We start from the raw sequence: 21,972 nt of genomic DNA, 5'->3' as shown, positions 1-21,972 counted from the left end.
CCCTGGCAATCCTGTGGTGGTGATGGTAGAAACAGCAGCGCCCACAGGTGCCTAAAACCATGAGGGAAGGGAAACTTCATCACCACTAGGAATATTTGTGGGCCCAAGAGGGTGTGGCAAACCCCTGGTGCTTTTCTCTCTCCCTCTCTCTCTCTCTCTCTGTGTCTCTCTGACCTATGGCTGTAGCCTTTGAGGTAGACAGTCATCAGATCTGCCCAACAGAGCAAGGTTAGTAAAGCCCTAGATTTCTGGCCAGAGGACTGAAAAGGTGAAGCCCAGGGAGATGGTGGAGAGGGAGAATCCCATTAGGTTGTTCATGAATTCCTAGACTCACCCTCAAGCTGTGTACACATGGATCTGATCCTAAATAGTATGCCAAAGACTTTGAGGTAGACTGTCCCAGACTGGCCACTGGGCAGTCTGCACACAGGACAGCTCCTGGTAGGAAACAAAGTCTTTGAAACAACTAACGTTGAAATCACAACTCACAAAATGTGGTTGGAACTTATAGCTTGAACCCAACTATGTTGATTGTCTGCTAAAGCAAAAGTATCCAACATTTCCCTTGGGATATAAACAAGACCCGGAGACTCATACCATAATAGTTGAAATGTACAGAATATAACCCAAAATTGACTGGTATAATAAGAACTAGAAAAATCTCAACTTTCATGGGAAAAGATACGTAGATGATGAAGTTACCTGACAAAGTTTATAAAATTATTCCAAGAAGTAAGAGTAAACACTCTTAAAATAAACAGAAGCACAGAAAGTACCAGAAAATAAGTAGAGAATATAAAGAAGAAATAAATGGGAATTTTAGAACTGAAAAGTAACATAAACCCAAATAGAAAACTCATTGGGTGGTTAAATAGCAAAATGGACATCTCAGAAAAAAAAGAGTTAAGTGACCTTAAAGATAGAACAATTGGAATTATCTCATCTGAATGACAGAGAGGAAAAAGATTGAAAAAAAAAAAAAACAGAACCTCAGGGAACTGTAGGACTATTGGTTTACCTTTGTGTTAGAGTTTTGGAAGGAGATGAGAAAGACTGTGGTGTCTGTGTGTGTGTGTGTGTGTGTGTGTGTGTGTGTGTGTGTGTATATCAGTAAATAATGGTTGAAAACTTCCCAGATTTGGCAAAAGATATAAACTCACAGATTTGAGAAGTTGAATGAACTACAAACAGGATAAATCCAAGAAATCTATAATAAGACACATCATAATCAAACTGTTGGAAACTAAAGACAAAGAAAAAAAGTCTTGAAAGTGGCCAAAGAAAAAGTGACACATTACTTACAGGCAGGGGTCAGCAAACTATGGCCCATGCACCAAATCTCACTGTCTGTTTTGGTAAATAAAGTTTTATTGAAACATAACTATAACTATCCCCTTATGTATTGTGTATAACTGCTTTAGTGTCACAATGGCAGAGTTAAGTAGCTGTGACAAAGCCAGATGGCCTGCAAAGCCAAAAATATTTAATATCTGGCCCTACACAGAAAAATGCTGCTGACCCCTGTTACGGGAAACAGAAATTTGAATGACTCCAGATTTCTTGTCAGCAATCATGGAGGCCAAAAAGAAGTGAACTAACATTTTTTAGGCAGTGAAAGAAAAAACTCAACCCAAGATTCTATATATAGCAAAAAAAATACCCTTCAGGAATGAAGGAGAAATAAATCCAATATCGGATGAAGAAAAACTAAGACAATTAGTTGCCAGCAGACCTGCTTTAAAAAACTGCTAAAAGAAGTTCTTCAGATAGAAGGGAAATTACATAACAGAAGGAAAATTGCAACAACAGTATTGAAGGAAGAGCAACAGAAATGGTAAACATCTGGGTAAATATAAAAGACTATTTTCCTCTCGAGTTCTTTAAAAATCTTTTGATGGTTGAAAGCAAAAATTGTAACACTCTCTAGAGGGGTTTTCAATGTATATAGTTGTAATATATTTAACATAAAACAAAATATAAATAGAGGAGAAAAAGGACCTATATGGTGGCAGGACTTCTATAGTCTATCTGAAATGGTAAAATATTGATTATAAGTAGATTGATTCTAAGAATCATACTGTAATCCATAGAGCAACCACTAAAAAAAACTGTACAAAGAGTATTGTCAAAAAACACAATAGATAAAATAGAACACGAAAAAATTTCAAATAACACAAAAGAAGGCAGGAAAGGGAAAACAAAAGGACAAAAACATAAGAAATAAACAAAAACCAAATAATAAAGCACACCAATAAGTATATTAAATATAAATTGTTTAAATGCACAAATTAAAAGACAAGAGATTTTCAGAACAGATAATAAAAAATATGATCCATCTATATACTGTTTACAAAAACTCACCTCAGTTATAACAGCATGGGCAGATTAAAATTTAAAGGATGGAAGAAGATATACTATGTAAACACTAGGCAAAATAAAGTTTCAGTGACTCTACTACTATCAGAAAAAGTAGATTCAGAGAAAAGAAAATTATCAGGGATAAAGAGAAACATTACATAATGATAAAAGATCAATTCAACAAGAAGACATAACCCCAGATGTGTATGCACCTAACAAGAGAGCTTCAAAATATATGAAGCAAAACCCGAAAGAACTGAAGGGGAAAATAGACCAATCGACAACTGCAAATGGAGACTTCAATACTATTCTCTAACTAATAAACAGAATGAGTAGACAGAAAATCAACAAGGATACTAATAAAAACTGAATAACATATCAACCAACAGAATCTAATGGATATTTAGAGAGCATTCCACCCAACAACAACAGAATATACATTCGTTTTAAATGTACATGGAATATTCACCAAAAAAGACCATATGTTGGGTCATAAAACAAACCTTAAAATGTAAAAGAATTGAAATAAAGCAAAGCGTGTTCCCTGATGGTAATGGATTTAAACCAGAAATCACTAACAGGACCATAACAGAAACATCTTCAATACTTGGAAGTTAAAAAGAAAACTGTTCTAAATAATCCACAGGTGGATCCATAGGTGAGTCCAGAGAAAGTCTCAATAGGAATTGGAAAATATTTTCAATTAAATAAATGGTTAAAATACAGCATATCAAAATCCGTAGGATGAAGCTAAAGCAATACTTAAAGAGAAATTCATAGTATTAAATAAACACTTAGAGTAGAAAAAAGTTCTCAAATCAATAATCCAAGCCTCTATCTTAAGAAACTAGAAAAGTCAGAGCAAATTAAACCAAAGTAGGCCAAACGAGAGAGATAATAAATGTAAACATGACTTGCAAATGAAACTGAAAACAGAAAAACAACAGAGAAAATCAATGAAACCAAAAGCTGGATTTTTTAAAGATAAATAAAAATAATAAACCTCTTGCAAACTTGACAAAGAAGACAAAAATTACCTATATCAGGAATAAAAGAAGAAATAGATAACCTGAATTGTTCTCTAACTACTAAATAAATTGAATTGGTAGTTGAAAATCTTCTGAAAAAGAATTCTCTAGACCTAGATGGTTTTGCTGGCAAATTCTACCAAACATTTAAAAATGATATTGATTCTACACGATCTCTTCCTGAAAAGAGAAGAGGAGATACCATTCTTCAACTTATTTTATGAGACTAGCATCACCTTGATACCAAAACCAGGCAGAGATAGTACCACAAAGAAAACTACAAATCAATATCCCTCAGGGACATAGATGCAAAAATCCTCAATAGAATATTAGCAAGTCAAATTCAGCAACATATAAAATGGATAATATACCATAAACAAATGAATTTTATCCTCGGAATGTAAAGCTGGTTCAATATCCATAAATCAATGTAATCTACCATATTAACAGTTTAATAAAGAAAAACCATATGATAATATCAATTGATGCAGAAATAGCATTTGAAAAACTTCAACATTCATTCATGAAAAAAAAGTCTCAGCAAAATAGGAATAGAAGGGAACTTCCTCTTCCTGATGAAGGGCATTTATAAAAACCTACAATTAACATCATACTTAATGGTGAAAACCTGAAAGCTTTCCCTCAAAGACTGGGAACTACACAAGGACTCTCACACCTATAGCATTATATGGAAGCTTTTTAGCCCTTGCAATAAAGCAAGAAAAGGAAATAAAAGTCATATAAATTGGAAAGGAAGGAGTAAAATTGTCACTATTTTCACACAACATGATTGTCTACATAAAAAATCCCAAGAAATATAATCCCCAAAATTAACACTCTTAAACTTCACATGAGCTTAGCATGGTCACAGGTACAAGGTCAATATGTAAAAATCAATTGTATTCCTATACACTAGCAATGAACAACTGGAAACCAAAAAAATTTTTGAATACAATTTACAACAGTTCCAAAACTTTGAAATATTGCATTAGCCAAAAAGTTTATTCTGGTTTTTCCTTAAGATGTTAAGGAAAAACCCAAATGAACTTTTTGGCCAACTCAATACTTAGGTAAAAATCTAACAAGTTTTTACAGGATCTGTATGGTGCAAACTACAAAATACTGGTGAAAGTAATCAAAGCAGACCTAAATAAATGGAGATACACATCACAGTCATGGATGAGAAGACTCAACATAGGAAAGATTTAAATTCTCTGCAAAGAGATGTATAAATTTAATGCAGTATCAATCAAAATCCAGCAGGAATTTTTGTAGCTATAGACAAGCTGATTCATAAATTTATATCAAAAGCAAAGAACTAGAATAGACAAAACAATATGGAAAAAGAAAAATCACATTAGAGGAATTAAACTACATGCTTTAAAGACATTATAAACCTACAGTAATCAAGACAGTGTGGTACTGATGAAACAATAGACATATGGATCAATGGACAGAATATAAAGTCCAGAAAGAAACCCTCATTGATTTTGATAAAGGTGCAAAGGCACTTCAATGGAGAAAGGACAGTTTTCAACAAGTGGTGTTGCAACAATTGGTTATCCATATGCAAAAAAAAAAATAGGATACTTGACCTAAACCTTTATATAAAAATTAACTCAAAATGGATCATAATCTAAGTTAAATACATAAAATCATACAATTTTTAGAAAGGAACATAGTGGGGAAATAATTGTGACCTGGAGCTAGGCAAAGATTTCCTAGACAAAACACCAAAAGTAAGATGCAGTTTAAAAATGATAAACTGGACGTCACTGAAATTTCAAAACTTTTGTTCTGTGAAAGGCACTCTTAGGATAATGAAAAGTCAAGGTACAAACTGGTAAAACAAAAATTGTCAAATCACATTTATGACTCAAAAAACGCAATTAAAAATGGGCAAAAAAATTGAACTGAAGCACTGCTAAAGAGGATATAGAAATGGCAAATAGGCACATGAAAAGCTGTTAACATCATTAGCCAGTAGAGAAACACAAATTAAAACTACAATGAAATACCAACACACATCTAGTAGAATAATTAAAAAATAAATAAAACCCCAAACAATAAGAATGGTTTATCTGTTTCTTATAAGGTTAATCAAACATTTACCATATGACACAACAATCTCACTCCTGGGTATTTACCCTAGAGAAATAAAAACTTATGTTCACGCAAATACGCATGCACAAAAGTTTGTAGCAACTCTGATCATAATCAACAAACATGAGTTTGTTCAGTGAATGGGTAAAAACACAGTGGTTCATCCACACAGTGGAATCCTACTGAGCATAACAACTTGGATGAACCATAAGACATTACGCAGAATGAAAGAAGCCAGTCTCAAAGCTTCCATACTGTATGATTCCATTTGTAAGACATTGTGAAAAAGACAAAACTATGGCAACGGAGCACAGATCAGTGGTTGTCGGGGCTTCAGGGTGGGGTAAAGGTGTAACTACAATAGAAATACCAACCAGGGCTTGCTTTTAGTCTGGACAATCATTCTAAAGTTCATTAGAAAAATAAACAAGTAAGAGCCGCCAAGGAGATTCTGAAAAAGATAAGTAATAAAGGTGGGTTTGCTCTATGAAAATGAAAATGTATCATAATTTGGAGTGTAACAGTATGAGTAAACAGACAAATCACTGAAAAAGTATAGACCATCCCAAAATAGATCCAAATACAACTGGGAATTCAGTATATGGCAGAGAGGGAACGTGCCCATCAACAGGTTAAAAAGTGGATTAATTCAATAAATAATTTGGGGACACTTGAGTATCTCTGTGGGGAAGAAAAAACTGTATACTGACTCTATTCCTTCTACCTTAATAAATTCCAAATCAATGAAAGATTTAAAGTAAGAACAAAATGAAACAATTAAAGTACTAGAATAAGTTTTTTGTAATTTTAGAGTAAAAAAAAAAAAAAGCTTTTTTCACTATGTCACACACTTTGGAAGCCATAAAAGAAAAGACTAATAAATTGGACTATTTAAACGTTTTGGGGGGGAACTTTCCAGAACACTCGGTGAAAAGGCGGAGGAGCAGCGGCTGTTCGAGCTGCGCACGGCAACCTGCTCCTTCCCACTCCCCCACACCAGCATCAGCCTGCTCACCAGCTGTAGGAAATGGTGAAGGAAACCACTTATTATGATGTTCTGGGGGGTCAAACCCAATGCCACCCAAGAAGAACTGAAAAAGGCCTACAGGAAACTGGCCTCAAAGTACCACCCTGATAAGAATCCTAATGAAGGAGAGAAGTTTAAACAGATTTCTCAAGCTTAGGAAGTGCTCTCTGATGCAAAGAAAAGGGACTTATATGACAAAGGAGGAGAGCAGGCAATTAAAGAAGGTGAAGCAGGTGTCGGTTTTGGCTCCCCCATGGACATCTTTGATATGTTTTTTGGAGGAGGAGGCAGGATACAGAGAGAAAGGAGAGGTAAAAATGTTGTGCATCAACTCACAGTAACCTTAGAAGATTTATATAATGGTGCAACAAGAAAACTAGCTCTGCAAAAGAATGTGACTTGTGACAAATGTGAAGGCCGAGGTGGTAAGAAAGGAGCAGTAGAGTGCTGTCCCAATTGCCGAGGTACTGGAATGCAAATAATAATTCATCAGATAGGACCTGGAATGGTTCCGCAGATTCAGTCTGTCTGCATGGAGTGCCAGGGCCATGGAGAGCACATCAGTCCTAGAGTTAGATGTAAAACTGCAACTGAAGGAAGATAGTTCAAGAGAAGAAAATTCTAGAAGTTCATGTTGACATAGGCTTGAAAGATGGCCAGAAGATAACATTCCATGGTGAAGGAGACCAAGAACCAGGACTGGAGCCAGGAGACATTATCATCGTTTTAGATCAGAAGGACCATTGCTGTTTTTACTCGACGAGGAGAAGACCTTTTCATGTGTATGGACATACAGCTGGTTGAGGCATTGTGTGGCTTCCAAAAGCCAATATCTACTCTTGACAACCGAACCACAGTCATCACTTCTCATCCAGGTCAGATTGTCAAGCATGGAGGTATCAAGTGTGTGCTAAATGAAGGCATGCCAATTTATCGCAGACCATATGAAAAAGGTCGCCTAATCATTGAATTTAAGGTAAACTTTCCTGAGAATGGCTTTCTCTCCCCTGATAAACTCTCTTTGCTGGAAAAACTCCTACCTGAGAGGAAGGAAGTAGAAGAGACTGATAAAAGGGACCAGGTAGAACTAGTGGACTTGATCCAAATCAGGAAAGATGGCACCATTGCAATGGAGAAGCATATGAGGATGATGAACATCATCTCCGGGGTGGTGTTCAGTGTCAGACCTCCTAATGGGGCCAGTGAATAACACTCACTGCTGGCATTTTATTTGCAGTAGTGATTGAGTGAAGGACTATAATCATAATAGGCTCGCTACTTGCTACTGTTTGTTTTAATATTCAACTATAGTAGTGTTTTAAAAGTTAAATGAAGAATAAACTCGAATATAAAAGCTCAAAAAATGTTTTTTGAACAGGTAGAATACAAAGGTTTTTAATCAAATAAAAACTTAGAAATTATTTAAGATACATATTACAGAAAAAAGGGCTAATTTCTGTAATATATAAAGAGCTTCTCCTAACCAATAAGAAAAAGACCAACAATCTAATACAAAATTTTATAAATATGTGAATACATAGCTCATAGAAAAAGAAAATACATTCAACTTTCTTCATAAGATAAATGCAAAGTAAAACTATGGGATAACTCCTTGTATATGCCAGAACCACATGAATAAAACAGTACAATAGTATAATGTTTAGGTAAGAATGTGAGAAAACAGACACCTTCATATGATGTTGCTCGGGGTGTAATTTAATTCAGCATTTATCTTTCGGCAGAGTGTTGATTAAATCAAGTGTGGTACGTTCATTCTGTTGACTACCAGCTCCCAACTCAAGTCTTTTCCTTGCTGTCGTAAAGGAAAGCTTCTCCCCTGGAGTTCCACAGGGACACTTGCTCCATCAGCTCTTTGCTCGTGGATCACCCTCTCAGTGGGTCTTTCCTAATCTCCCAATTTAAAATTGCACCCACTTCCTATGCCTTTTTTTTTCTGCTTTATTTTTCTTAATGATGCACACCACCATCTGACATACTATATACATTTTTTCATAATTTACCGTCCACCTCTCCTCTCCAGAATGTGTATCAGAAAGGGCTACTCTGTCTTTGGCACCTAGAACAATGCTAGGCACACAGTAGCTGCTCAATAATACTACTGACTCAGAATGAGGCAGCTCTTTACGTACTAATGGAAACCAACCTAATACAAGTTACAGTGTTACGCTGAAAAAGCAAGATGTAATATGTGTATGAAGTATGCTACATTTGCGCAATAGAAAAGAAAGGAAAAAGTGTCTATCACTGGAAGGATCGATGAGAAACTGTAACATGTTGGCCTCTGGGGAGCTGATTGGGTGAGGCAGGGTGGGAAGTAGGGAAGGGAGACTTACTTTTTACTGTATAGCTTTTCTACCTTCTCAATTCTTTATCCTGTATTATTCCTTCAAAGTTTGCATAATTTATAGTTTAAAAATATATAACAATATGGGACCTCCCTGGTGGTCCAGTGGTTGAGACTTTGCCTTCCAATGCGGGGAGGGGGGTGGTGGTGCGTGTTTGATCCCTAGTCGGGGAGCTGAGATTCCCACATGCCTCGTGGCCAAGAAGCCAAGACATAAAACAGAAGCAATGTTGTAACAAATTCAATAAAGACTTTAAAAATGGTCCACATCCAAAAAAAAATCTTTAATAAAAAGTACATAACAATCTTAAAAATATGAAAGTCCTCTAACCTATAATACCACTTCTAGAAATTTATCCTAAGTACATAAAACCTGTTCAAGGATAATCATTGAAGTATGGATAGAAAAAAATCTGGAAACAACATAACTAGGTTATGTTGTAGGTTAAGTCCCTGTAAGGAACTACTGTACAGCTGTTAAAATATATTTATCTGTGTTGATTTAAAGTTCACAGTATATTGCTGGTTAAAAATGATACCTTTCTAGAGTGTGTGTGAAAATGTGTGTGTGCTCACTGGGTTTAGGGGGGACTTTTACCATCTATACATTTTTATACTGGTTGCATTTTTATAATAAATTACTTCTGAGATCAAAACAAAGACAACGAAAAAAATAAGGTCACTTCTTCAACAGAAAATCGTATAAGATGAAACATGCAGAATAAGTTGTTTCTCTTTATAATTATTTTAAATGTTTCTTTAAATTTCCAAGCTGCATTAAAAAAAAAAAACACAATGGCAATGAAAATATTTTCATGTTGGAGAAAATACAATGTCTCTTTCACTCACACCTTGCAGTAATGAAGGCCATGCTCTTTTTTTTTTTTTTCAGTACGCGGGTCTCTCACTGTTGTGGCCTCTCCCGTTGTGGGGCACAGGTTCCGGACGCGCAGGCTCAGCGGCCATGGCTCACGGGGCCCATCCGCTCCGCGGCATGTAGGATCCTCCCGGACCGGGGCACGAACCCGCGTCCCCCGCATCGGCAGGCGGACTCTCAAGCACTGCGCCACCAGGGAAGCCCCAGGCCGTGCTCTTTAACCAAGAAAGAAAGTGCTCTTGCCATGATCTCAGCTATTAATTTTGGGCATAAGACAGCAAGAAATCAAGTAATAATGAGTGTGGTTATAATAGTTAACATTTACCTCATGTTTAATCTGTGCCAGGAACTGCTCTAAATAAATGCTTTTATGTGCAGGAACTCACAGAATGCCCCCAACAGCACCAAGAGGGGGGAGACAAGGATACACCCCACTCACGGATGAGGACAATGAGACAGAGTTTGTTCAAAGTCACCCTAGTCACCTCCAGCACCCGGGTACCCTTCTCCCCGGGCCTCAACCCCTGCACTGCCATTACTTGTTAATTTGCCCACCTCCTCAAACAGATGATGCAAATTTTCAGACTCATTCAACTGTGGACTTCCAGCCTAGCACAGTTCAGAAACACAGCATATGTTATTGAACCTTTGTTTATTGAATCCATGTGAACGACAAACAAAGAAAAAGGTCCCAACCAGGGCAGCCCAGCACCCGAGAGGTGCTACCTGCACGGCTCCTGCTGAGAGGAAAGACCCTCATGCGGGACTGCCAGGGGAGAAGCCCAACCTGGGCTCTAACTAGGAAACAGATGAGGTACCCCAGCTCCTTCCAATTTATAGCATGTGCTTGCACAACTACAAATCTTAAAACCGCAGATATTAGAGGTGCACATTTCATCACTTTCGGCATTGCGTATTTATAATTTAGCGGTGCGTAAAAATTTATAAAGGCAAAACTAGTGGTTGGTTAATGACGGTTACCGTGGCAGACCATATTTAGTGTATTTTTCATGTCACGGAAATCTGGCCTGGGACAGAGTGCCACATTCATAAAACAGGTGATGAAAAGGGGGAGACATGGGCCAGGGGTTTTGTGACAAAACGCTCCTAGACTCACAGAGGCTGTCCCTCTACTGTCAGCGAGAGGCGAGCTGCTCCAGAAAGGACACGTGAGAGCAGAGGCAGAGGGATCAGAGGCATCTCTCGATGAGCCGGATGCACGGGAGCCCACTGCCAGCCCAGCTTCAAAGAGCAAAGCTTTCTGATGGAGAATAGTTAAGACGAGAGACCCCCAAGAGAAAGCGGTCGATGCTACTGCTGTATTGACAAATGTATAATTTTATCTTGGAAAAAGAAATCCTCTGCCTTTCCAAAAGTGAGTCCTAAAATAGCTGCCTTTCAAGGACCAGCGTCCTAATTGAGTTTTTATTCATCAGTGGCTACAGATGAGCCAGAGCAGGTCCTGGAAGTTTATCCCCGAAGCCATGGTCTGGTCTCACAACTCATCAATTCTAGGCATTGGATGACATGGCGCCGGGCCCAGGGGCCGGGAAAGCCTGCAGCCCGGCCCCATTACAGAGCTCAGAACAGCTCAGCTCCGGGTAGGGCTGGGAAGGCGGAGGCCTGATGCTGCAGGAGGTGACAGCTGGCTGGGCGGGGGCCAAGGGGAATGACGGCTTTGCAGCAGAGATCCCAGGAGCATCCCTCCTGCCCCCCAGCCTCCATCGTCCCTGCCCTGCCCTCCGAAGATAATGAAGAGCTTTGGCTTTTCCTGTCCTGTCCACACTGTGGGGAAGAGGTGAGGGGACTTCCGCGCAGGTGTCATGAAATCTATCCAGAGGTTAAGCACCGCCAAGCTCTGCTCAGGCCACCCCAGGGTCAGGCAGAGCCCAAAGTACTGCCTGTCCAGAGGCTGAGAGGGAGTCTCCCCAGGCCCCACCTGGCAACCCCCCTACAGTCACCAACAAGGGCTGAGAAACCATAAGACCCCTCGTACTCCTCAAACACAAAGTCAAGGGATCTGATAAACAGAGTCATCTATTTTCACTTAGTACAACAATTAAAGCAGATCTATATTTTCAAACCATCACCCTAAACAAGTCAAACCACACTATAAATCAAAAAGGAATAATTAAAACCTACAGTTCTCACAATACCACAGAGTGAGGCAATCACAAGGCACTTCTAATGAGCAATTTATGTAATTAAAATAGTCAGACCCGTAATATGCAAAGAACACTTCAGTGAATTACTGCCAGGGACTCTGTGCCCTTTGATCCTCGTGCCTGGCCTCTGCTGCTGTGACTTCTCAGTCACCCTCTCCTTGTATTTCTGGGTGCCTGGAAAATAGCCACAGAAGATTTTCTTCATAAGCTCAGACTGTGCCTCATACTTAGAAAGCACCTTTAATACCAACTTGCATAAAGGACGGTGGGTAATTGCTGCTAGCATCCAATGGGAGCACTGTATCTCATCTATGATACGCAATTTAGAAGCTCTATTCTAGTAAGAGAATTTTATGACTTGCTGTCACGATAAATAAAAGTTTACGGCATAATGGAATTAATATTTACTTTGAGTGCAACACAGACTATTCCAATAAAGTTGTTCTGGAATCACTTTACACCAGGACAGTTGGGAAATGTTGCCAACCGACAGACTCGAATTCGCTTCCCCTTATCACCCGCCGATGACTGACAATCTTTTCTGTTTTCTGGTTCAATCTGTTTCCGGACAATTTTTTAAACAATTGCTGTAGTTAAAAACGTTGGTGTTGGATGTGACGTGTTAAATGTCTGCTGAGCTGGCGGCACGTGCAGGGGTGGGGCAGGAGGAGAAGGGGAGAAAGAAGGGGGGCGGTGGTGGTGGGTGATTCCGTGCCAGCATCTGAAGGAGCCGCTTTGGAAGAAGGAAAGGACGTGTTCTGAGTGAGCCCCTCTAACGCTGTTGTTTTCAGAAGGGCATTTGTGACTCATCGGACATTCAATCTGTTGCTTTTATGAGAAGGAAAATTTTTAAAAAGAATACTAGCTCACATCTAAATTACGCAGTGGCTGCTTGATCCTAACATAACTATACAGCAAGCAATTCTCTTACTTTATCCTAAATTATAATGTACTGAAGGTGCGGGGAGCAGTTATTCCAGACCTTAAGCGAGTCAGAACCGCAGTCAGATTTACCGTGAAGCTACCGGCACTGAAGCTTCAGGACTGCCGCCGCCTCACCACCCGTGTGTTGCATGGACAGACCCCTTCCAAGATGCTAGGCCTAATTTTGTGTTCATGATTTTGTATTTATACAAGATCCCCAACTGTATTGTCTTCAGACCCCATGAAATTGGCATCTGCCCCTGATCAGAAAGAAACTTACATTTCAAAGCAAAACAAAACCAATTCCTAAGAGGAGAGGGAAATCCTGTCCCAGGGTGGGGTTAGGACCTCTCGAGGTCCTCGGCACGAGTGTTCTCGATGGCGCACGTGGGGTTGCGGTGGTGCCGCCGGGGAGGGGATGGAGATGTAGGGCTTTATCGGAAGGGTCCAGGAGACTAAGACACAATGGCCAGCTTCCGACTCAGGGGAGCCACTGGCTGCTCTCCGAGTCTGAGTCATGCAGCAGCAGGAGGCAAGTTGCCCAGACTATAAACAAGTGGAGAATTCCAGAGAAAGCAGGGATTAGTGGGGCGGGCCAGACCACCCACCTTCTCCCCCTGCCTTAGCCCCTATGAGTCACAGGCAGGATTGTCATAAGGGGGGAAGACAGCTGATGATGCTGTCACAGGGCCAAATGTGAAGCTCTTGTTCAGAGGCTAAGATGGTTTTAATAATATTCCTAGTGGTAAAGAGTGCCTTTAATATAAAGAAATCAAGTCGTTTCATATACTGTTTTCCTACAAAGAATAGTTTTACTATTGGCCGTCTTAACGACGAATCCATAAACACATAGAATGACCTGGGTAAGGACCCCGAGTCTCTACACCTCCAGCTCATATTTTGAAACAAAATTTTCATATATTTTGAAGATGAGGAGCCAGCGCCAGAGAGGGGAAGTTACTTGCTTAAGGTCACACAGCAAGGGAGGCAAGATGCAAACTCAAGACATCTGACTCTATGACGGTAGCCCCTTCGTTAAAGCAAGTCACCTCCTTAGGTCACTGCTGGAGGAGGAAGAAGCCAGCTGTGCATCCGGAAACCCTGAGCCTGGCTGGCAATGGAGCAGAGGGGAAGGGAGGCCCGAATGCTAACCACTCAGGAGTGCCCGTCTTGAATGTTTTGCTGTTCCCCATCTCAGTGCATGAGTCCAGACTCACCCTTCTCTCCAAGACGGTCCCTGAGTGCATTTCTGAGTCCTTAGGTCAGGGATTTGGGGGTTCTAGAACCTAGCACAATGCCTGACACATCTTAAGTGCTTAAAAAAAGTTTGCTGGATAAACAATTTAGTACGGATCTATTGTAGAATGTATTGAGACATCTATAAAACATCCTTCAGATAGAAGTGATGAAATATGCAACAGACTTCTGGTACTCCAGGGCCATTTGGGCACAACGCTCTAGAATTTCCCCTGTAGCAAGTCACGGGAATCCCAAGCCTGTAGATGGAGGGAGGTACCTGTGTGAACAGACCCCCAGGAGAGAGGGTGACATGCACCAGGTCAGAGAGAGCTACCGGTCCCGTTTCGATTCACAGAGAAAAGACAATCATTGTCCCTCCAAGCTGAAAATCCATTCCTGTCCACCCCAGGGACCCTGGGCGGAACTTGTCAGTGGCCCTTCTAGAGCAGAAAGTAGCTTTGATATAAGGAAGAGGGGAGCTCTGTTGCATGGGAGCATCCTGGGTTGGGGCAGGGGGACCATGCATCTCTGGGGAATGCTGAGGAGGAATTCAGCCCTTGTAGCTGCACCCAGGACCCCTGCCATGTTTCCTTGGCTCTTGCCCTGCACCTCCCCCTCGGGAAGTCCACCCAGTCCTCAGCCCTGGAGCTCTCTGTCCAACCACATTCCATAGAGTCTTCCTTGAGGACCCGCCCCTGCAAGTTCCCTACAGACACCAGCCTAAAAGTGCAACCACAACATCTTTACGATGGTCTTTGTTTATTTCAGATTGCAAATTGTCTGATAATTTTATTTCAGTGAAAGGGACTGCTCTGTATCACACTGCAAACACATACAGAACTGTTGCCCATAAGGGTGATGATCTGGTGCAGGGGATGGGAGGAAACAGTAAACACTAAATCAAAGCGACTCAGCTTCCAGCCACAATGAAGGGACTGTAGCTAGACCTGCCCTCCTGCTGGAAACAGCCATAAAACTCGATGAAAATATCTGAGGCTACTCTTTGCAGGCACTGGATGACAGGCAGTTCAGGACTGTGATCCCATAAGAAAGAAAACACACAAGGTGAGCCCTACATCTGCCGAATTTCTGGACCATTACGCAGGGAGGTGGGGTCCAAGCTGGGCACAACAGCCTCCCTGATCAGAGAAGGCAAAAGTCAGAATTTGGGGCTGCTGAAGCAGCTAGAATTTGAAGGTCTGAGCCCTGGAGAGAAGGGAGCTGTGTAGAAGGAAGTCTGCAGAAGTCTGCTTGGAGGTTCCTGGGGGGTACCCGGTTGAGGGCAGAACTCCCCATATGCGGGGCAAGACTCTAGATACCATAGCACTGAAGGCTAAACAGCGATACTGGAGGTCACGCAGGGTTGGGGGACCTTGAATTACGGCCCAGCCAGATGTGAGAACCCTCACTGGGTACCTGCAGCATTCACTTAAGACTCCAGAAAGCCCAGGCTTAAGAGGAAGGACCACATCCTTGCATAAGCAGCAGAGCTTTCAACTAAGGGCAAAACCAAAATAGACCAACCATATCAAAAGAGTAGAACCGAGTCATCTGTCAGAACAAAAATCAACATGCTTTACAGGAAACAACACAATCCAGACTCCCTACAACATAAGTTCCATAATATCTAGAGTATACCATGTTCATGGATTGAAATTGGTCCACAGATTTAATAATCAAAATCAAAGAGAGCTTTTTTTAGGGAGGAGAAATCGTTTTTTGCAAAATTAGGATCTTTCTGAACATACAGTTTTACAGTTTCTTTTCCCATTGATCCTCCATCCCCATCCCAATCATACCCTCATCAGGCATTCGGCACAGCTAACCACTTCCTCTTCAGAGTTCCTCTCCACTTGGTGCCCAGGTCATCATGCTTTCCTGGTTCTCCTCTGCCTCATGATTCCCTTTGTCTCCTTTTCCTCTGCTGGCTCTCCCTATTTCTCCCAGACTGCTAAATGTTTTAGGTGTCATAGGGCCTCAGTCTTTGGTCATTTTCTCTCCTCTGTATGCTTTCCCTGGGTGGTCACCCATGGTTGATGCCTACAAAAGTCTGCATCTCTGGTCTGACGGCTCCCCTGAACCCCAGATTATATATCCAATAGCTTACTCAACATCCACACTTGGATGTTGCATTTAATGTGGCTGAAACATACCTCTTGATTCCCCCCCAAGCCCTCTCTTCTCCTATGATTCTCTATGTCCGTTAATGGCACCATCCTTCATCCAGTTGCTCAGGCTGCAATTTCGGAATCATCTTCATATTTTTTCTTTCCCCTTATCCCACATCCAAGTTATCAACAAGTTCTACCAACAATATCTTCAAAATGCACCCCCTGTCAGCTCACTTCTCACCACCTCCACTGCTGTTAAAGTAACTGAACAACCATCTTTTCTTGTCTGGAAGACTGAAAGTGGAGCAATGGTACGACGAGATAGGTAGGAGCACGGATGCTGGGGTCAAATAGCATGAGGCCAAACCCTGGCCCTGCCACTTACTAGTTGCATAAGCTTGGGCAAGTACTTACTCTCTCTGTGGCTCATTCTCCATCTGTAAGGTGGAATTCCTAATAGCGCCTTCCTCCCTCAGAAGACTGGTACAAAAGACCTTGAGTCAAGGGTCCTAGAAGGCTCACTCCCTTTGGCTCTTCTCACTTGCTCTGAGGTGTTGTGAGTGTGATCTGCAGAGGTCCACATGGCAGGGAACTGAGGTGGCATCCAGCAAATAGCTAGTGATGAACTGAAGCCCTGAGTCCAACAGCTCATGAGAAGCTGAATCCTCCCAACAACCATGTGAGTGAGCTTGGAAGATCTGGGCCCATTTGGTCCTGGAGACGACCGCAGGCCTGGCTGTCACCCGGCCTGCAGCCTTGGGAGAGACCCCGAGCTGGAGGACCCAGTAAACCATGCCTGGATCCCCAGCCCACACAAACGGTTAGGAATAAATATGGCTGTTATAAGGTACTGAGTTTTGGAGTAAGTTGTTACCCAAACATTGGTAACTAATACACCCTGCCTTCTTAGAGGCACCGATCACCTCCTGGATTGTATCTGTCCATTGTGTCAGTCTCCCCTGCTGCTAGTAAGCTACACGAGGCCATGGATATTATCTGTCTGGTTCACTTCTGAATCCCCGGGAACTAGGACCATGCCATGGCAAGCACTCAATAAATATTTGTTGCATAGATGAATAAATATCACACAGTGGGCCTTTTCCTGTGTGGTTATGTGATGTTGAAATGACAAACACCTGGAAGTAATTTGGAAAAGACTTCTTAATCTACACCCCCGATTCACAGTACCACCAGCTATTCAATCAGCCAGCGTGGGCTAGGACTCTGCCAGGCTCCATGGTGCAGACTGGAAAGAAACATACAGCAAACCCTCCCCTGAAGGAGTTACAATCTGGTTGAAAAGAAGAAGTCAGCTCATGAAAACGTATAGAGGGGTTTAGTTCTCAGTCGTGGGCCGCTGACCGAAAGATCTTACGTGGAGATCCGTGGGTCCCCTGATGACACTGAGCACGTGTGAGCCACGTGGCGCTCCAAGCATTGGACACGTGCTGCCCCACATGTGTAAATCTCCAACCCCCAGAGAGGTATGTGCCACTGTGATCCTGATTTTACTGATAGAAAAGCAAAGCAGAAAGGACTTAAATAGCTGCTCTCGGTCATATGATGGGTAAATGCTAGAGCCAATGTCCGACACCTGAAAGACGACTGCTAGCCCAGCCCGTGCCCCAGCCCATACGCGGTGATTGGCCCGTGTCCCTGCTCACACGCGATGATTGGCCCATGTCCCTGCTCACACGCAATGATTGGCCCGTGTCCCTGCCCACATGTGATGATTGGCCAGGCAGCCAGATGGAGGCGGGGTATGAGGGGAGGAAAGTCGACACCAGAATGACCTTGGAGACCAGGTCCAGTGCGGAGGGAAGCTGTGGGGAAAACCTGTGACCAAGGGCCTTGGCCTCAGAAGCCATTAGGGAAAGAACCCCCAGAGTCACTGCCCCATCACTCTACCTAGGCAGGGCTGGTCCTCACCTGCAAGGAGTGATGGCAGAGTCAAAGAGTGGCAGTCTTCCCTTTAACCAAGTTCATAAGGCATAGGGATAAAATGAAAATTTATTAACGTCTGACAAGAAATCACTACTCCAGGGACCAGAAAGTTGTATGATTTAGAGCATTTTCTTTGGGAAACCGAAGGAGAGCAGCTCGGTGGTTTCTATGTTTAAGCCTTCGGGCAGAGGAGGCCAAGGCAGCCCTTTCTCCACAGGGCTGGTCTCACCACGGACCATGTATGAGCTGGCTGCTGGCCAAGACTGCCTGTCCCTCTGACGCTCTCTCTTGTCCTATGGACAGCTTCCATCAGGTGCAGTCGTTCTGGGGGCCTGAGTGCACTGTCCTTTAAGGTGACTGCCCATCTCTGCAGTTTCACAAGGATTTATGAGAGCTGTTGAGTTTCCCTCCTTGCCTGCACCCTGGAGAAACGCAGTGTAGCCCCAAACGCCTACGCTCAGCAAGTGGGTAAGAGTATAAACCCCCAGGGGTCTCAGACCAGGCTGAAGAGCACAGCCCCATCCACAAACCCACGAGGGAGTCCCCCACCACCTGGGGCTCGCCTCCACCTGCCCCCCTGCCCCCATCCGAGCACCCCAGCCATTTGCACTTCTAGGGAGAGCTTGTTCAGCAGTGATCTGCTCAGGCACCTCCTCCGGCGGGCGCCCAGGATTAACTGGCGCCCTCTGCACAGAAATGAGGGAAGCCTGGGTTACTCTGGGCTTGGGGCTCAACCGTGTTTCCCCTGGGAAATGCCTGCCCGTGGTACCCTTGCAGGTGGGAAGCATGAGGCTGCCGGCATGGAGCAGACAAAGGATTACAAAAGCCAGATACTCATTATTACCAAAATCTCCTGCAACCAGCTCCAAGGAGACCCCAAAGGTATTTCTGAGCTTTTGGAGAAAGGTGGGCATGAAATAGTTCGGGACCCTGGCCAGCAATATTACAAGAAGCCGTGAAGATACTTCTCGTCCTCATGCCCAGGGGGAAGCCCCAATGCCTTGAGGCATTAAGCTGGGATAATTCGTGTCTGGAGTGCCCTACCCAGAGTCCTAAGTGGGATGCTACCCATTTCCAACTCCTCCACCCCTGCTTCAATTGCACTGAAATAGGAGCACTGTGTTGTAACGGATGAAAGCAGACCACCATATTATGAAAGCTGTAGTGATAAATACACTTCCCGGTGGATGGCGAGAAAACAAATGACAAACAAACCCGAACAGGAAGGTGCACATGGATCACAGAACAACCTGGGCCTTCGTGCCATAACGCTCTGTAAGCTCTATAAATCGGCTCGTCGTGACTCTTCCGTCTTGGCTGACAAACGACCAAATGGGCTCTGCTCACTCTGAGCGCCAGGGAAACGCCAGCCCGGGAATGGCCTCCAGGTGCGGGCAGGGATGATTCTCTCGGGCCAGCTGCCTTCCAGCACATGTCATCCGGGACGCAGCGGGCCTCTGGCAGCAGCTTCTGAAGCTGAGGAGGCCTCTGGTCGCTGAGACAAGCTGTGCCTGTGTTCTTCATCCTCTACCAGCCTCCACCCCTACCCCCAGCTTCTCCAGCCCAGGTCCTTCCCTTTCTACTGGAAAGCAGTCAGTAGGTGGGGTACAGCAGAAAAATTACCGTGGAAGTCAGCTGGGCTTTCGAACTCCCAGCAACCCAGCAGGGAGCCGGACCCGTGCCGAGTGTTTGCTGCCTCTTAGGGGATTCTCCAGGGTTCCCAGGAGAACGGGCGAGGACTGGCTTTCCGGCTTTCCGGGAGATCACTTCTGATGTCTGTCTATTTGGTGGTGGAGGATGGGCTGGGGTGGGCCCCTGCTCTGCAGGAACTCCTGTGCAATTCCCAGAGGGGAAGCAAAGTGCAGAAAACACTCGGCTTTGAACTGGGAGGCCTCTGGAAGGGAGCCGGGGGCGCGACGGCAATAATGCCAACTCGCTTGGGCAAAGTGGCTGAGTTTTCTGAGTAGGCAAATGCACCCCAGGCTGCAGGGGCCTCGAACAGGACAGGGAAGGAACAGCAGCCCTCAGTGATTTGTAAGGGCTGGGAAGGGGTTTCTTCAGAAGGAATTCAATCAGGGATCAACTAGGGTGGATCGGGGAGTGTGAGCTTCTCGCTCCTGAGTACAGAGAGTGGGGGACCTGGCATCTGGGCTGACGGTCCCAGGAAAGAAGCAGCACCGTTATGTATCATCTTCCAGAAGACAGTCAAGTCCTCAGAATGGATGGCGAGGCTGGGGTAGCAGAGGTGGAGGTTTTGGTTTTGGGTTGGTTTTTTTTAAAGATTTTTTTGACGTGGTCCATTTTTAAAGTCTTTATTGAATTTGTTACAGTATTGCTTCTGTTTTATGTGTTGGTTTTTTGGCCCCGAGGTATATGGGATCTTAGCTCCCCGACCGGGGATCGAACCGGCAGCCCCTGCCTTGGAAGGCGAGGTCTTAACCGCTGGACCACAGGGAAGCCCCAGACTGAGGGGTCTTAACAGCACCCTCAGCCTCTCCAGTGTATTCGATCTTCGCATAAAGATCCGAAAGAGATCCACATTCACTGGAGCTGAAACACAGGGTGGCTTCCAGAAAACACAGGATATTGGCTCTGTCTGCTAAATAAGTTCTTTCAAATAACTTTTTTTCTCTCCTTTTCAAACTGCCAGTATGTAAGAGTCGTTCAGAATTGATCCCCAGAGAAGGCTCTGTCCAATAAACCTTCCCTCTAGCTCACATCCCAGGAAGCTTCAGAACAAGCCACCGCTTCAGCAATTCAGTCTCCGTATATTTTATTTTTAGAATAATTTCTGGCCACCAGTCCTTAGGTCTCCAATCTGATTTGGTTTCTGTACATGGATTTTTCTTAGTGTTGGTGGAAAATATATTTAATTTCAAATTTCTTTTCTTTGGCCGCACCGTGCGGCATGTGGGATCTTAGCTCCCTGACCAGGGATCAAACCCGTGCCCCCTGCAGAGGAGGCATGGAGTCTTAACCACTGGACCGCCAGGGAAGTCCCTCATTTCAAATTTCTGCAAACTAAAATATTCAATGTAAACGTCAGAGCATGTGTGGGCCATCCATTCCCCCTCCCCGCGACGCACGCACCGGCTTTGAGATGGACGTGTGTGCCCTTGGACGGTGTTCTCAGATGTTTCCATTTACAGAGCCCCATCCAAACAGCGGGGGAAGCTGGCATCTGGTTTTCTTCCCTGCACCACTTTCTGTTTCCAGACAGTTGTTGGAAATGTGCCTCTAGAGTTCCAACTAAGAAGCCGAATTTAGGTGACAACCAAAAACGTCTCATGCTGATGACGCCAATGGAACGGATCCAGGCTGGCTGCCCTGTCCACACTGGTCATCCAAGTGTTCCGTGATAAAAATAACTTACTTTTCCCTCGTTCCCTGGTCTCCCCTGCTGCCAAAGTTGCTGTTTCTCAGGGCAGGCTGACCTCAGCTAGGCAGAATCAGATGGACTGAATTTATACTCACGGAGCAAGTCTCACAGTGACAATCACAGTCATGCTGGACACTTATAGTAATAAGAACAGGAGTAGCAGCTCCAGCTTCTATTCCCCAAGGGCCAATTCAGCGAAAAGCCCTGCCCTAAACGCTACACCCACAGCCGACAGTCCCGAGGGCACCTTTGTCCTCGGGACCAAAGGAGGAAACTGAGGCTCAGGAAGCCCGGTTAACTCGCCTGAGGTCTCACTGCTCGTGAATAGGAAACTGGGATTTTCACTCCAGCCTATCCTCTCTCCACTCAGCCCCTAGAGCCCCCCAGATCTCTAACTTGTAGACTGTCAGACATATTGGGGGTCACCCTTCCCACTCTGAGCCTAACATACT

At 43.5% G+C, this 21,972-nt stretch overlaps 1 protein-coding gene and 1 pseudogene across 2 annotated transcripts in view; one reads left to right on the top strand and one right to left on the bottom strand.

Moving 5' to 3' along the window:
• Positions 1 to 21,972, bottom strand: part of CAMTA1 (calmodulin binding transcription activator 1) — a gene marked incomplete at its 5' end in the record, with an annotated part of 885,827 nt that overhangs the window by 388,255 nt on the left and 475,600 nt on the right.
• Positions 6,340 to 7,710, top strand: LOC307196298 (dnaJ homolog subfamily A member 1-like; annotated as a pseudogene). The gene has a single exon. The product of its transcript is annotated as a dnaJ homolog subfamily A member 1-like (transcript).

This window comes from Stenella coeruleoalba (assembly GCF_951394435.1).
Source record: "Stenella coeruleoalba genome assembly, chromosome: 1".
NCBI classification, from domain to species: Eukaryota; Metazoa; Chordata; class Mammalia; order Artiodactyla; family Delphinidae; genus Stenella; species Stenella coeruleoalba.
Note: the sequence above shows the minus strand (reverse complement) of the source record. Positions and strands in the feature narration are given on the sequence as shown.